The 15,431-nt window shown below is 44.4% G+C and overlaps 1 protein-coding gene across 1 annotated transcript in view; it reads left to right on the top strand.

The window, feature by feature from the left end:
• The window catches only part of RB1 (RB transcriptional corepressor 1), a 1,127,005-nt gene that overhangs the window by 186,494 nt on the left and 925,080 nt on the right, over positions 1–15,431 (top strand). The gene's annotated exons all lie outside the window — the stretch shown is intronic.

Consider the following 15,431-nt stretch of genomic DNA (forward strand, 5'->3'; position numbering starts at 1 on the left):
GACGTCAAGGACGAGACGATTCTGTAAAACGACAATTCTCATAAAGGATTGCTCTTCAGTTAAGTTACCTAGAGCGGAGGCAGTCTCATCTACTACTGCTTCAAGGGTTCTTGTTAACCTACGAATAAGCTTACTATTTACAACTGTACCTAAATAAGGGAAAACACCTTTATCTATATCAATGAATTGCTCTGCGGCAGTTTCAGTATAATCGACAATCGGGAGATTTCTCTTGTGTCTAGTGTGTACTAAGAAAGAATTCCTATGATAGTCAGGTGGGGCTAAAAAAACAGGTGGCAGTAGGAAAGCAATGTAACAGGTTCCCTCCCAATCGAGGGGCAGACGGACATATGCAGTTTGGCCACAAATAAAACAAGAATGACGTGAAGCTTTGAAAATAGATTTCCCACTGTCACTATACTGGATAACAGTAGTACATTCACTATGACCTATATGTACAGAACCATAACTACGGACACATAATTCGCCTTTGACTGGTAGTACTGAAATAGCGGGTGAGTCTGGAGTAGTATCAGACTGAACATTCAGAACCATGAAATTCGACGAATAATTTCCTAAATTATATACTTCATTTTCTAAATCTAAACCTGTTCTGTGGGGGAAACCTTGCTTGTCTGGGAAACATGTACTGTTAAGAAAAGACATATCTGTTGAGGATGACGTTAACGTGGACCATGCTCCACACGAACCATTGTGTGAGAATGGATAAGGAAAGAGTGGCAGAACTCCCTTCGGTGTCTGGAAAGGGGGGAGTCGACCACACACCCAACAATTAGTGGCATTGCTGGTCTGGTGTGAATAATGTAACATACGGATAAATGTGTTATTACGCATAGCGAGGCGGTATGCATATTCGTGAGGAGGCAGATCACTAAACGTGTGCTCTACTGTAGTATGAGCAGACATATTTACATGAGGAACTGAAAAACACAGATAGAAAGCATAGCTGGTGCAGGAAATCATTATGCTGATGAATAATACGAAACTCAGAAAAACGATACATTTGATTGAGCTTTGACTGACTCTCTCACTATGGGGGTCTATTTTATACATGTCAGAAACAGTCTAACCGTTTCACCTAGGGGAGGACTTATACAATCAAACTGGCTGACTTATTAGACCTGAGCTTTAACTTATACTCCTGTTGCGGAGTTTTCTCTAACAAGGGAGGGAATGTAACAATGTCTTGTGCGGGACAGTCCTTTAAAACAATGTTCTGGCAATCCTTCGAATCCTGGGAAATGTTCTTGGGAATGTTTTTAAAGACTGGTTTCGGTCCTTTGAAAAGTTTTACATGAGAAAGGTGGACCCACCCCTTCCTGCCTTCCAACTTGACGGCAGTTCGGGTGGTCAAGAGGACCTGACGTGGCTCCTTCCAACGTGGTTCCAGCGGACTTGATCTGTCAAAATTTCTGATCATCACTAGGGAGCCTGGAACGATCTCGTGCGGTGCCACCTCAGTATTGTCTGGAAATGCGGCGGCAACCTGTGAACGACATGAGTTGAGGGCAGACATCAAGGAAGCTAGGTAATCTGTCAACATATTACATGAAACATCGGTAATACTTCGGGGTCTAGGAGTACCCCACATGTTAGGGGGGCGGCCGAAAACGACCTCATACGGGGACAGACCTGATCTGGAATGTGCGACCATACGCATGTAAAACAGAGCGACTGGCAAAGCTACTAACCAATCCACACCCTTGTCTTTACATACTTTTGCTATACGGATTTTCAGAGTCTGATTATGCCTTTCGACTAGTCCAGCTGCTTCTGGATGGCGTACACAATGGAACTTCCACTGGTACCCTAACAACAGGGAAACGTGTCTCATGAGTTCAGATGAGAATGGCTGGCCGTTATCAGAATATACGACTCTAGGGAGTCCATATCTAGGGAAGAATTCACGAACCAACTGCTTGGCAGTGGTCGCGGCTGTGTAATCTGGGACTGGATATGCTTCTGTCCATCTGGACAAGGCGCATACAACTACAAGGACATACTTGAAACCTCGACATCGCTCCATTTGAATATAATCCATCTGGAGGACCTCAAAAGGGTGGTCAGGGGGCTGGAAACCACCTTGTTCCACCGGAACACTTTTACCTGGATTAAACTGACAACATATCATACAGGTACGGACTTTCTGCTTGGCTGCAGCTCGTAAATGCTTGTTGAACCAAATGGTCTGGATACTGTCTAACATAGCTTTTTCTCCTAAATGTGCTGGACTATGTGCGGTATTGATAATGACTTGAACCATAGAATCGGGGAGAAACCATGTGGCTCTACCCTTCGTTAACCATCCTTGATCTGTCTGGACCCCTCCTTGTACAGACCATTTCTTGATTTCATCGGGAGTAGCATGTGACTGGATATCTATGACATCTTGTGTAGGGTCCTTAACTGTCATGCATGTAATCGGATCTGGAGTATGTGTCAGATTGACTGGAATGTCTGGAGTCTGTGCTGTAAGCTTGGCTGTGCGGTCTGCTAAATCATTACCTTGGGAAATAATGTCAGTAACTTTCGTATGTGCTTTGCACTTCATGATAGCAATAGATGTCGGTAAATGTATGGCATCTAACAGGGCTTGAATAAGGAGACCATGCTGAATCTTGGTTCCATGAGAAGTCATAAAACCTCTCTCCTGCCAGAGCACTCCGAAGTCGTGTACAACTCCGAATGCGTAACGTGAATCTGTGTAAACATTAACCTTCAGGTTCTTGGCATGTATACAGGCTTGTGTCAGAGCAACTAGCTCTGCTGCTTGAGCGGACAGAGTATCAATACGGTGTGTTTCAATAACTTCAGTGTCAGTAGTCACTGCATACGCGGCGACTAGTTCTCCTGTACTAGTTCTCATACATGAACCATCCACATAAAGTGTCAGGTCAGGATCTGGTAACGGAATGTCTGTCAGGTCTTGTCTTGGCTTTGTCGTAATGTTAACTACTTCCACACAATCATGTGTGTCTGGATTTGAACTAACTGATGGTAACAGTGTAGCAGGATTCAGGACGTTGCAGCGTCTAATTTCTATGTGTGGCTGGAACAGTGTCAATTCATAACCTGTTAAACGTGCAATTGTCAAGTGCTGAGTTTGTGTTCGGTTTAAAAGAACTTCTACTGAATGTGGAACTTGTACTGTCAGGGAATGTCCTAAAACTATAGAATCACTTTGTCTGATAGCTAGTGCTGTGGCTGCAACTGACTTGAGGCACGCAGGCAACGCCTGGGCGACTGGATCTAATGTGCTCGAAAAATAAGCACAGGGCTTGTATTGACCTGCTTGATCTTGTGTGAGGACAGATAATGCTGTACCTTCGCGTTCAGTAACGAAAAGTGTAAAAGGCTTACTGTAGTTCGGTGTAGCTAGAACTGGAGCTTGACATAGGGCTTTCTTTAACTCGTTGAAACTAAGTGTATGGTCAGATGTCCAAGGGAGGACAGTCGATACGGCTGCCTCCTGTGTCGTTAACTGTATCAGTGGCTTGGCTAGAAATGCATACTGGGGAATCCATTGTCTACAATAAGAAGTAAGGCCGATGAAGGCACGTACCTCCTTCTGGGTTCTTGGCTGGGGAAGACTCGCTATTAACTGGATACGGTCGGGTGTCAACTGCCTACCCCTCTTGGACAGCAAGTGTCCTAAGTATACCACTTGCTGGACACAGAATTGAAGCTTCGAAGGTGACACCTTGTGCCCCATCTCGGCTAGAAAATACAGAACTGTAAGTGATGCTCGCTCGCAGTCACGTTCAGAACGGGCTGTGATCAGTAGATCATCGACATACTGGAGCAGGGCAGTGTCAGTTGGCATGTGAATGTTGTCTAGTTGTCTCTTGAGTGCTTGACTGTAAATACTAGGGCTTTCTGTGAAACCTTGAGGAGCGCGTGTAAACATATAGCTCCTTCCATTTAAACAGAATCCGAAAAGAAACTGGCTATCTGGATGAATTGGAACACTAAAAAATGCATTCTTGAGGTCAATAACAGTGAAAAACATGGCTTCGGAATCAATGGCTGTTAACAGGGAAGAAATGTCTGGAACAACTGGGTACTGAGGAATAATACATTTGTTAAGCTCTCGTAAATCAATCACTAATCGATATACTGGGGGTGCATTTGGATCAGTACGTTTCATGACTGGAATGATCGGAGAATTACACACATTGGAGTCAGTTTCTACAACTACTCCTTGAGCCATGAGCTCGTCAATAATTTTGGATAAGGCTGCTACAGCCTCAGGTGGCAATCTGTACTGCCTGATTCGTGGTAACACTACACCTGGTTTGAGAGTCACACGATAGGGTGTGATTTGCATGTAACCTACATCAGTTGGACCTTGCGCCCATAAATGCTGCGGAACATTAGACAATCTTGAATCAAAATCTCGTAATACATAGTGACCCTTAAAGTCACGTAGGAACAGACGTATTCCCTCTGGGGAACAGCAAATAACTGCACCTAATTCTTTCAATGTCTTAATGCCTAATAGATTTTCTGGACATGACTTAGTAAGTAACAGATCAGTAGTACGGGACAATGGACCTACTTCTAGAGTAACTGGCTTAGATATTTCATTAACTATGGGTTTTCCTGAAAATCCAAGGGAAACATTTCTTGAGCCTGAGAGCGGAGCCCCTGGAACTTCGGCATGACTAATTGTGGTCCTACTTGCCCCTGTATCGATCAAAAACTTTCTGTCTTTCCCTAATACTTGACTGTGAACATAGGGACCTTCTTGATCTACAGGTATCTCGATGAGAGGCAAGCCTACCTCCTTCTCTAGGCTGTTTCATGAATATGACTGGTACTCTGGATACTCGGACTGTGCATACTGGTACATCTGCGATGTAACGTGCTGTGTTGCAGCAATAGGCTGCGGTGCTGTAACCGTCTGTTGTGCATTCTGTGACTGAGGAGTCTGTGAAACTTGTTCTTGTCTTGGCGGACGTGGTCTTTCTTTAGTCTTACCAGTAGCTATGTTGTGTTTCAGAACTGCACACTCGTTTATAAAATGACCTGGCTGTTTACAATAGTTGCAGTTCCCTTTAACGGGAGCTGCAGGATGACTGGCTTGATTCGGACCTCTCTTCTGACTGTCTTGAGGAATAGATTGTGCAACTAGCACTTTCATTTTCGTGTCTTTCATACGTTTTCTTTCGTGTTCTTGCTCTTCTCTGATTCTATTCTGGTGGTACTGGAGCATCTGGAGCATCTGGGACGGAGTATTTGCTTGCCAGGTGCTTTCGACTTTCAAAACTCGTTTTTTAATTTGTGGACTTGAATTCTCGACTAATTTGGTAACGAAAAGGTGAGGGTATGACTCACTACTTGTCTTGAGACCACTATTAATACTGAAACATTTCTCAAATCTAGAATAAAAATCACTAATATCCTCATCTTGTTTCTGTTTACAGGCTGAGATTGCATCCCAGTCTTCTTTCCTAGTTGTCAATAATCTGGGTAAAACTTGAATCAATAATTCTGGTAATTCTTTACATTTATCTCCAAGACCGGTACCTGGTACTCGTGCCTTGTCTTCAGCTTCTAGAGCTGCCCAATCGATCTTTTTCTCTCCCACCTCCCATTCTTTTTCCTTTAACTTTTCATACACCCCTGCGGGTAACAGGACCTTTAACATTTTAATGATATCTGGGTAAGTGTATTCTCCCATACGGAGCATGTCTTTTAATTCTCTATGGAACCCCGCTGGATCTTTGTCATGACAGGGAATTAATTTCTTCATTTCAAGAAGTTCCATCTTTGATATCGGAGTGTATACAAACACTCGTTGCATTACGCCACCCGCCCCTTGGACTGGGTGGACTTCTCGTAGCGGATTCTGTCTGTCTATGTAGAATGGTTTACTTTCTGGGGGTGAGACATGAACAAAATGCGGGTTCAGGAACGTTCTATACTTGTGGCGCTGTTCTAGAATGACACTTATTAAATCGGTACCTAGACCTCTCCATCTGTACTGGAGTAACTCGTTCAGGATATCATGTAACGGGCCTGGATCAGAATGTTGACCCTCATACAGGGTAATGAGGTGCTGGATCATATACATACCCACCAGTCGTTGCTCGGCTGGGGGCAGTTTCAGAAACATTTGTGCCACTATTTCGTCTGGAAAAGTGGTAGAATCAGTAATCCATCGGACTGCTGATCGGGCTAGTTCTTGTTCGTGCATGGTACTTAATTCGCTATAACCGACTCGTGATTTCAGAATGTGATCGGTAGCTTGAAATACTTGTTCTAAAGAGCTTTGTTCTGGTGCTAGATGTTGAAAAATAGACTTGGGTTCTAGACGTAAATGGCGATCTGGAAATCTGGATTTTCCTACATACGCTATTCTGGCGGGATTCTCGTCTTCCTCTTCAGGATCAGAGATACTTTCTTTCTCGCTTACTTGTGCTGCTTTACGCTGTTCGTGTAACCTTATTATTTCTTTACGAATTTTCTTGTACATACTTTCCATGGCACTAATGGTCTTGTGCTTACCCTCGGCTATATTATCACTCCACCTTGTTAAGATTCTCATTTCGGCGGGATCTTTAGACGGATAATCTTGTTCTCTTATTAGACAATTGATCAGGAACTTTAATATCATGAGCTGAATCTCGGCTTTCCTTTGAGACATAATCTCGCCAATACTTTCTGGATCATCCCCTGTACGGATGAAACGATATATTCTGTCTAGATCTTCTTTCATATTCGGTAAGGTGACTAGATACTCGGTCACCCTTCTTACGCGTACGGAATATAAAACCATATTATACTCGCCTGGGACTGTGTCATAGACACATTCGGCAAGGGCTTGTCTGATTTCTGTAACAGACTTATTACTTTTAGGAGTACGCTGTGATGCTTGGGCATGTAATTCGAGTGCTGATAGACGCTTGTGTGGCGGTGGGGTTTGAGGAGGACCTCCTCCTGCGGCCCCTAGACTGGAATCGTCGACTGACATTCTTCGTGCTTGCAGGGTCGGTAATTGTAACGTGGGCTGAACTTGTATGACAGGCTGACCCGGGGGTACCGTAACAGGTACTCCGGTGTCTGGAGAAACGGGAAGTGCCTGATTTACAGGGACAGGTGGAGCGCGAACTGGATTGGCATATTCTGGAACTGTGTCGTCCAAATAGGACGAAATAAAAATATCAGCTGCGGTCGGTTTGTGACGTAGCTTGGTCGGAACTAATGGTGGCGGGAAATTACTGGGTGCCTCTGGGGTCGCTTTTGGCAAGCCTTCGGCAAGGAGAGGATACATACCCTTAATAAGGGCATGCCTCTGTCTGTCTGACTGTTCGACTTTGACTTGTTCACCTATCTCGATTAATTCTCTTTCTTGGGCTCGTTCTTGGGATTCTCTACTTAACTCTGACTTTCTGACTTCCTTTTCCGTTCTTCTATGCGCTTCCTTACGCCATAACTCGATGGCATCTTTCTGTGACTGTCTGGCTTTCTTTTTCCATAATGCTTCTTCTACTCGCATGATACATTCGGCATCCCATGTACCCGATACGGGCCATCTATACTTTTCTTCTAACTGTTTGGTATACTCTACCCATAAATCTAGATACAATATGGCGCTTATGCCATGTTTCTGATACATAAAGTGACCTGGACTGTCCCTAGGCGGAACAGGAACTGCTGCTTCCAGCAGACCCTTTCTAGTTTTTAACTGACGTAACTTGGAAAAGAGCGGCATTCTAAACTTGAATCGGAACACAATACAATACACGAAAAACAATAACAATTGGGAAAACAATTCAGGCATACCACGACATTGGAAGTACATTAAACAATATTATAAATAACAGTTCGAACAGAATACTACCTGAAAATACTGAAAACAGAACAGAATTCTCGAGAACGGAACAGACTAGAGTTACTGGATGCACTGCTGTAACAGTACGGAACATACCGGTCCCATAAAGGAACGCATCAAGACCCGTATCCACCTAGGTGAACACTTCGTTTGTGGGCTTGGGTACCACCACCCCACGGACCAGGAGTCAATTTAGACTGACCCTGTCTAGACACTACCCCAGCAATGGTACTCACCGGGCAGCACGGAACGGAAGGCCTCGAACGGGACTGGACTACGACGGACTTCGGACTTCGGACTTCAGTTACGGGTGGGCCTCCGGATACCTCGGACCTTGGACTCTCGGCTTGGGCTCTGGTCGGGACTCGCCGCGTTCCTCCACCGTCTCGTTCGGATGCTGGACCGCCTCCTCCGTCTCCTCCGTGGGCCTGAGGGATACTTGAAGCAGAAATATCTGCACTTGGCCAGTATGGTTCCGTCACGACTGCAGAGGGTCAGGGGGTCGGCGTGGCTTCACCGACGCGTGGGGAAAGGTCAAGTCCCTGTTCGGGCGCCATTATGTGGTAAATAAATAAATAATACCCTATTTTTGACTAGACTTATAGCATAACAGATAGCTCAATAAATAAGAGTCAAGATTCGAGGTAGTAGGAGTTTCTGCAGGTTTATTACAGCATAAGGACAGGATCAGGACAACCTGCATAGGAACAGAATGACAGGGCCCAGCAGGACAACTGGGGCCCAGCAGCTGCCGGGGCTTGGTCTGGGATGAGCGCGCTAACATTCAATAACAAAACATTGACTTATATACATAGCGCAAACACATAGCATTACATTGCAGTAGGCGTAACAGTAGGTGGAGTAGAAGGCGTGACGCGTAGCAGTCGCGAGAGATAACAGAAATAAGGGGTGTAACTGGGAGTTTACTTAGACATGTGATGCAAAAACGTAACAGAATATGTCCTGAATAGGCGGACACATAGGAGGGGGCTACCTAAGGAGCCGGGACCTCTAACCTAATGGTGCGCGGAAACTAGCAATGACGTGTTACTAGGAGAAGCTGGGGGCTACGAACTCTGGGCTAGGAGCAGAGACTAGAGTCTGGAGGGTCGGAGCGACATGTACCTAAACCCTATCTGGTATCTAATGTTTAGGGAACACGTTGATATAAACTAGAAGTCATGAGGGGAAAAGCTAACTTGATTCTAAGACTGGACCATGCATTATTCTACATGTAGTGCGTGAAGAATATTAAATGACCATTAAATACAGTATTTCTCTAACATGGAGACGAGAAGGCTAGACAATGACGGAAACTATTGATGCAGTTCAGTAGCTTAGGAATGCAGAGGAGGAGGACTGAACTGATAGCTGGAACTATAACATACTTTTGGCAGACTCAGAGGCAGAGCCGGGGTGCACCGGGCACTGCAAGGCAGGAAGTAAGTGAAGGGTCGAGGATACAGGTGGGGGCTGTATCGCTCCTCAGCGAGGCTTTCAGAAAACAGGAGCTGAATCTGTGGTCCGGGCCCTTTTGAGGCCTAGAAACGGAGACTTTATAATGGAATAACGTGCACACTGAGAAATGTGGCAACATTATTTACATAGGCCTGATATTCGTAGTATTCACGAGGACTGGAAACTAACATACTAGAGGTGGACACAACTGTAATTGCGTCTTTAATCAGAAATGGGGAATAACATATGCATATTGATCATGCACACATAACATATGATGGATGAGGCGTAGGGACACAGAACATGGCAAAATTTACTTTTCCACATACCGCCCTCATGCCCTCACTCTACCGCCCTCACTCTACTACTCTACCGCCCTCATGCCCTCACTCTACCGCCCTCACTCTACCGCCCTCACTCTACCGCACTCACTCTACTGCACTCACTCTGCTGCCCTCACGCTACCGCCCTCACTCTACTGCCCTCACTCTACTGCCCTCACGCCCTCACTCTACTGCCCTCACGCCCTCACTCTACTGCCCTCACTCTACTGCCCTCACACCCTCACTCTACCGCCCTCACTCTACTGCCCTCACGCCCTCAATCGCCCTCCCTCGCCCTCCCTCTCTTCCACCCACCTGCTTCTCTAACTCCCTGTTCTCTTCTCCTGTGCCGATCTGCTGTTCTCTTCCACCCCACCTCTTTCTCTAACTCCCTGTTCACTTCTCCTGTGCTGATCTGCTGCTCTCTTCCACCCACCTCCTTCTCCCTGTTCACTTCTCTTCTCAAGAGCTGATCTGCTGCGCTCTTCAACCCACCTCCTTCTCTACCTCCCTGTTCTCTTCTCCAGTGCTGTTCTGCTGCTCTCTTCCACCCCACCTCCTTCTTTAACTCCCTGTTCTCTTCTCCTGTGCTAATCTGCTTCTCTTCCACCCACCTCCTTCTCCAACTCCCTGTTCTCTTCTTTTCCCCCTCTGCTGATCTGCTGCTCTCTTCCACACGCCTCCTTCTCTAACTCCCTGTTCTCTTCTCCTGTGCTAATCTGCTTCTCTCTTCCACCCACCTCCTTCTCTAACTCCCTGTTCTCTTCTTTTCTCCCTCTGCTGATCTGCTTCTCTCTTCCACCCGCCTTCTTCTATAGCTCCCTGTTCTCTTCTTTTCTCCCTCTGCTGATCTGCTTCTCTCTTCCACCCACCTCCTTCTCTAACTCCCTGTTCTCTTCTTTTCTCCCTCTGCTGATCTGCTGCCCTCTTCCACCCCACCTCCTTCTTTAACTCCCTGTTCTCTTCTCCTGTGCCGATCTGCTGTTCTCTTCCACCCCACCTCTTTCTCTAACTCCCTGTTCACTTCTCCTGTGCTGATCTGCTGCTCTCTTCCACCCACCTCCTTCGTTAACTCCATGTTCTCTTCTGCTGTGCTGTTATGCTGCTCACTTCCACCCACCTCCTTCTCCAACTCTGTTCTCTTCTACCGAGCTGATCTGCTGCTCTCTTCCACCCGCCTTCTTCTCTAGCTCCCGGTTCTCTTCTCCTGTGCTGATCTGCTGCTCTCTTCCACCCGCCTCCTTCTTTAACTCCCTGTTCTCTTTTGCTGTGCTGATCTGCTGCTCCAATCCACCCCACCACCTTCTTTAACTCCCTGGTCTCTTCTTTTCTCCTTTGCTAATATACTGTTCTCTTCCACCCTCTTCCTTCTTTAACTCCCTGTTCTCTACTCGTGTGCTGATCTGCTGCTCTCTTCCACCCCAACTCCTTCTTTAACTCTGTTCTTTTCTCCTGTACTGACCTGCTGTTCTCTTCCACCCGCCTCCTTCTTTAACTCCCTGTTCTCTTCTCCTGTGCTGATCTGCTGTTCTCTTCCACCGCCTCTTTCTCTAACTCCCTGTTCTCTTTTCCTGTGCCGATCTGCTGTTGTCTTCCACCCACCTCCTTCTTTAACTCTCTGTTCTCTTTTCCTGTGCTGATCTGCTGCTCTCTTCCACCCCACCTCCTTGTTTAACTCCCTGTTCTCTTCCAGGGGATCCTCATCAAAGTCATAAGCATTAAAATATTCCCGCCCATGCGCGGGACCCCGGAAACACTATATTATATGTGCCCCATATATATATATATATATATATATATATATATATATATATATATATATATATATATATATATATATATATATATATATATATATATATATATATATATATATATATATATATATATATATATATATATATATATATATATATATATATATATATATACATATACACATACACATATATATATATATATATATATATATACATATACACATATATATATATACATATACACAAAGTGCCCAGAAGCTTGGGGGGGCACTCAGCAACTCGCCATACCATCCGGCACTCGTGGTAAAATTGCCTCCATAAAGCCATGCAATTTGTGCTTGCCTGAAGCGTTTCAGGGAAATAAACCCCCTTTCTCAAAGGCTGCTTGCTTGTACAAATGGCGCAACAATTAGATTCAAGGCTGGTGATGTTTTTATTGGTTAGTGGCCCCCTCGGGTTCGTGAGCCTCGCTGAGTGCGATCACATGTCCTGCTGTACTCTGGGACAAGTAGTTCATTCATCAGTCCAGCGCCAAATGTTCATTTTTTAAAAGCATTCTTTTAGTCTGTAGTAGATTTCAGCTTTACTCGGGCATTTTCACTCCATGAGGCTTGCTGCGCTTTCCGGTGATGGATCAGTTCCCCACCAAAGCCTCTCCTCGTGTGGAGATGGTGCTCCCCCCACGGCAGGGCTGCCGTGGTGAATACAAATACACAAAGTGCCCAGAAGCTTGGGGGGCACTCAGCAACTCGCCATACCATCCGGCACTCGTGGTAAAATTGCCTCCATAAAGCCATGCAATTTGTGCTTGCCTGACGCGTTTCAGGGAAATAAACCCCCTTTCTCAAAGGCTGCTTGCTTGTACAAATGGCGCAACAATTAGATTCAAGGCTGGTGATGTTTTTATTGGTTAGTGGCCCCCTCGTGTTCGTGAGCCTCGCTGAGTGCGATCACATGTCCTGCTGTACTCTGGGACAAGTAGTTCATTCATCAGTCCAGCGCCAAATGTTCATTTTTTAAAAGCATTCTTTTAGTCTGTAGTAGATTTCAGCTTTACTCGGGCATTTTCACTCCATGAGGCTTGCTGCGCTTTCCGTATTCACGTGCCGTGGGGGGAGCACCATCTCCACACGAGGAGAGGCTTTGGTGGGGAACTGATCCATCACCGGAAAACAGTTTCTAAACAATCTTTTGTGTTGTAAATGACAAAGCTATTAATTTCGCTATTTTCAATACCAACACATAAATAAAAAAATTGTCATTTACAATACCAATAGCTCAAACGTTCCTAATGCGAGACCTATTGCATTGCAAATGCTTGTTTTAAAATGTATTTATAGGTTTATTGATATAAGCACAAAGAAAGGAAAGCACACAATGAATCAATAAACAATAGCATTTAGACAGCAGTTAGCAGTAATCATTTTCTTTAAAAGTAGCAAAAAATGATACACATCTGAGCCTTTCATAACCCATTCACATCTGAGTTCTCATCTGACATAGCAGGAATAAATCTTTAAAAAAAGTAAAATGGTGACAATAGATACTCCATGGGAATTACGTTTGAGAGAAAGTTGTGTTGGGGGAACCCAGGAGAGGATGAATAATGATTGAGATAAGTAAGGCGCCTTCCAATAAACAAACAATACAAAGATCTGCCACTACATACTGACATTAGGCATGATATTGCAGCTTATAGAAAATAAGCAAGAGACAACCCTCTGGGGTATCCATGGACAACTCATTTACTATCCATGCAAACCACATAGTATATTGTAGCACTTCTTTTATGGGATTACAGTCTCCAGCTGGATTAGACTTAGTGAAAGGTACTCCATTAAACTCTTGCCTGTTTGAGTATGTAGGAAAGACTACATTTCGCTCTGGGCATAAGTCAATAATAAAGTAGCCCGCAGTAGCATACTCGGAAGCTGTCTCACAATTGTGAACTGACACAGCTGTAGGATGTACCCTATGTTTGTATCTATTGCCATGGGGGTGGGGAGGAGGTCTCTCATCCTAATGAGGGGGGTCATAGGGTTTGTATCAATGAATGCTGACCATATGTCCAAAAAGATGTCCATTTTATCCTGTAGTCTGAATATAATCCACACATAAAAGATGTTTTTACATTCCCACCATCCACTCTTCAATGGATGATAGTTCAAGGGACCATGAATGATGTAGAACAGATATTTTGGCATTGGCTGATGCTGTCTCCAGTAACCATATAGTATGAGAAGTCAGTGAGGGTATGTCAATCGCGTCCTGCATCATGACCAGTTTACTAATCAGGACTAGGAGTATGTCTGAATCTTCACACAAAATGTTCTCAAACAAGGCCCAGTATCTAGATACCATTGTACAGACAAAATGCAGCAGGTCACAACCAGATAGTGTGTGTACCCAGCAGTTGGAATTTCCCAATAAACAGGTTTGTAATGGTCTTTGAGGAGTCCAGTACTAGTCTAGTAGTCTTTTAAAGAGACTGTAATTCATTGTGGACTCTCACACCTTTATCCAAGCTCACTACTTATCGATCTCTGTATATTCAACTTGCAGTGTTGCTTACCACTTAACTTTGTAACTGAACTACTAAGGCTTTAGAGTACAACTGGTGTATGACCGTATTAAACAGCCCCAAAATTGCTCCTTCGTATTGTTTCCAGTGTTTTTGATATTGCAGGTCTGGGGACTCTTTTATATCACAAAGCATCTTCCCTAGTGTATTCGTTATACAGTGTTTCGACTGTATATACTTCTGTCTTTGATTAGAAGGTCAGTGGAACTAATCCTGCAGTCCTTCAACGGATCTCAACACACCCTTTTCTACCATCTGGTCAACAGTGATAACACTAGCTATTTTCCATGTCTCCAAATAGGGCATCCTTTTATACATACACTAGCATTGTTCCATATGGGTGCTCTAATATGTAGATTATCATCGCCCTGTAATATTTTATACGGCTTCAGTCACACCATTACCACTGATTGCACCATGCGGTATTTTGTTATAGAAGTTGGTGTTCTGGAATTGCAGTCTGACCTATTCTGCCCTTCGTGAGTTCTTTTTAGTCATGACTCACATCAGGATACCAGTAGTCTTGGCTACATATACACGCTTTGTGACATGATCTGTTCTGTGTAACACTGTTCAGTGCTGAGTATACTTTCTATTGTTGGTGGTAACATAATGGAAGCAGGGGCCACTGCTGTTTTTATGCCCTGAACTCTTAGTGAGAGATTCATATGTGACCATTATTTCTATTCCCTAAGTTATATAGAACCCCAGATATTTAGAACATTTTGCCCTTCACTGGAATTTGTAACCTTCCATAGCAGCTCCTGTTGTGACTCGACATATATGTAAGGCCTCACCTTTTTTCCTTGTTTACCCTGTAGCCAGAAATGGCAGAAAAGTCCGCTATCATAGATATAAGGGCCAGGAGAAATTTGGGTTGGTCAGTGTGTATAAGCAGAACATCGTCCATATAAAACAGGATTTTAGAAGGTACTTCTGGTGGTGTTACCCTTGTGATCAATGCCGATTGATCAATACTGATCGATGAATGATTATTGCTAATGCCTGTAAGGCTGTTAACAAGTAAACACACTAAAGGACAACCATGCCTTGTCCCCAGCATATTGGAAGAGGCTCACAATAACAGTCTCAGAGCTGTATAGTATTTTATGGACATCTGCAAATGCTGGTCCGTGGTCTTGAGGTACCCTAAGCAATGTGCCTATGGCTTGTATGGCTGCTGCTAACTCCCACTGAGTGAGTCGCCTAATATCCTTATAGCCTTCTCATCATATTTATATTGAGCCCAAAGCCGAACATGTACTCTGCCTTTGTAGTGTATAGATAATTTAAGGTCATTGTAACAGGAGGATGGATGAGACTGGACAACAAAGGCTGTCTGGGTGTAATGGTTTTTATTCACAAAGTCAGTGAGGTTCCAGTAGTGTCGCGATTCCACTCTTTAGGGTCTCTTTCTGGTCTTTCCCTCTGGGCTTCCTGACTTCTCTTCT

Source organism: Lissotriton helveticus, chromosome 8 (genome assembly GCF_964261635.1).
Source record: "Lissotriton helveticus chromosome 8, aLisHel1.1, whole genome shotgun sequence".
NCBI classification, from domain to species: domain Eukaryota; kingdom Metazoa; phylum Chordata; class Amphibia; order Caudata; family Salamandridae; genus Lissotriton; species Lissotriton helveticus.